Here is a 2,785-nt window from a genome sequence, read left to right as displayed (position 1 = left end):
GTGTGTGCATTTTAATGGCCACCCTTGGGTTTTCCATGTTGACCTGTCAATCACCATCTCAATGACAGATGAAAGGGAAGTCCTGCAGCTATTGCCTGATTTATACTTACATATTTTACTTACATATTTATACTCAGATATTTATACACACTGCGACACCCGGCCGCAAGCAACTCTACAGTATAAATCAAGCCTTATACCCAGGCAGCCACATACAGTATATAACGCTTGTTTGCAGGGACGTGCACAGATAGACTCTTAAGTGATGCTAGAGCAACTGCCCTTTGCCCTCTTGACCAGAAGTGCCCTTTTGAAAAAAGGGCACAGCAGGGGTCTTCAACAGGGGGTCCGGGACCCCTAGGGGGTCCTCAGAGTTACTACAGGGGGTCCGCCAATTCTTTATGTGATATGATTTTTCTTTTTACCATAACCACTCGAAACCTAGCATCCCTTTTCTGAGGAGAACTTTAGCCAAAAATAGCAGATCTACAAGCCCACAACGCCTCGTGCTGCGAGGCGTTGTGGGCTTGTAGATCGGCTATTTTTGGCAAAGAGGTATAGGAGTAGAGGGAAAAAAGAGCAATGTAATTTACTTGAGCACCTGCCCCTCAAAATGTCTGTGCACGCCACTGCTTGTTTGTCTGTCTGTCCCGATACTTGCAGCAGGCTCCATGGCAGTGTGTTACGCATCTTTTCCCTTTTCACCAAATATGCTTCATTGTCAGTGGTGGAAAAAGTACTAATGTTTTACTTAAGTAAAAGTATTTAGGGGAGAGGAGGGGAGGGGAGGGGAGGGGAGAGGAGAGGAGAGAGTAGGGGGGGAAGCGACGCATTGTGAGCTTGTAGATCTGCTATTTTCAAATGGCTGAAATGTAGGGCTGAAGTGGTTAACGTAGCTGTTTTGTAATAATAATCTAAATCTGCAAAGTAACTAACTAGTATAAAGTTTTCAAATAATTGCAGTGGAGTAAAATTACAATATTTGCCTCTGAGATGTACTGGAGTAGAAGTAAAAGTACTGAAAATTGGAAATACTCCAGTAAAGTAAAAATACCTCAATTGTGTAAATGCACTTAGTTACGTTCCACCACTGCTCATTGTTGAGAAGACCTGGCAACCTTCCTCGTTCTCTCTCTCTCTCTCTCTCTCTCTCTCCCTCTCTCTCTCTCGCTCCTTTCAGCAGCACAGTGCACATAGAAACCTTTGCTATACTATAGTTATATCACCTCCTATGATGGAGTGAAAGATGCATTTTGCAGCACTAACGCAGCAGTCTGCACTGTGCAGCCTCCTGCACGTCTATCTAAACGGATGGCTTCATTAAGGCCAGGAGAGGAGAGGAGAGGGGAGGGGGGGAGGGTAGAGGAGAGTACGGGGGGAGGAAAGGAAAGCAGAGGAGAGGAAGGGAGAGAGGAGAGCGTCCCTCCGTGCAAATGAACCTTATGAGGTTGTCAAAGCTTTGTTCTCTTCAAAGTTAAATGCTTTCCTTTACATTGTAAAATAGAGAGAGAGAGAGAGAGAGAGAACTAACAAAGCTGTCTCTGACTAAAAAGATTATTTTCATGGGCTCCCTATAGTTTTCATCTTTTGAGTCTGCGGTGACAATAATAATTTGGTTTGTGTGTCTTTCTTTTCAGTGTTAGAACGTGTTTTTCTGTTGGATGACAGCATAATTATACATAGAATCCAGTCAAATTGTTCCAAAAAAATTGTAAGGGAGAAAAAGATCTAAAGAAAAACAACTAATGGCCATAATACAAGCTTTAGTGTAACAGTTGTGTCTTAGAGATGCTTTAACTCTTTAAGGCCGGAAACGCATCTGTGTCATTTTAGATTTCTTTGGCTATTCAAAAATAGCAGATATACAAGCTCATAGCACGGCAAGCCTGGAAATCTTTGAATATATATATATTTTTTAAACAGAACATTTGTAACTCAAATCTTTGCTTCTGGAGGTCCCTGGAACAACATATTTTACACATGTTCGCTTGATATATTCAAAGATTTGCACACATTTTCACGAGCTACAAGCTTGTATGAGCTTGCAGATCTGCTATTTTTCAATAGCCAAAGAAATCTAAAATGATACAGATGCGGTCATATTAATGGGTTAAAAAGATAACGCTGGCAGTTCTCTCTCGCTGAAACACTATTTGAATTCTACAGACTGAAGGAGGACGACGGAACAGAAGATGAATGAGACGCGCGGTCGTTTCTAGAGAAATCATCAGTGGTGGAAAGTAACTAAGTACATTTACTTAAGTTCTGTACTTAAGTACAATTTTGAGGTATTTGTACTTTACTTGAGTATTTCCAATTTTCAGTACTTTTACTTCTACTCCACTACATCTCAGAGGCAAATATCATACTTTTACTCCACTACATTTACTCGAAAACTTGGAAACCATGATCAAATGAAACACTTTAGCCCTATTTTATACATAGGCTATTTGAAAATAGCCGATCTCAACCATTTGCCGAGCTTGTAGATCTGCTATTTTCAAATATTTAGTACTTTTGCTTTTGGTACTTTAAGTACATTTTGATGCCAATACTTCTGTACTTTTACTCAAGTAAATTTAGAATTCTGGACTTTTACTTGTAACAGTGTATTTTTTATATTGCAGTATTGGTACTTTTACTTAAGTAAAGAATTCAAGTACTTTTTCCACCACTGGTCGTTTTCTAGAGAAATCGTGTGTAGCCAAAAGGGCTTGTGGGGCCTTTTTTCAGAAGAAGTGTGGATCTGGAGCTCACTGAGGGGGTTTCTAGAGGAAGCTGTACA

The sequence above is a fragment of the Gymnoscopelus microlampas genome (assembly GCF_963454915.1).
Source record: "Gymnoscopelus microlampas genome assembly, chromosome: 15".
Classification (NCBI taxonomy): Eukaryota; Metazoa; Chordata; class Actinopteri; order Myctophiformes; family Myctophidae; genus Gymnoscopelus; species Gymnoscopelus microlampas.
Note: the sequence above shows the minus strand (reverse complement) of the source record.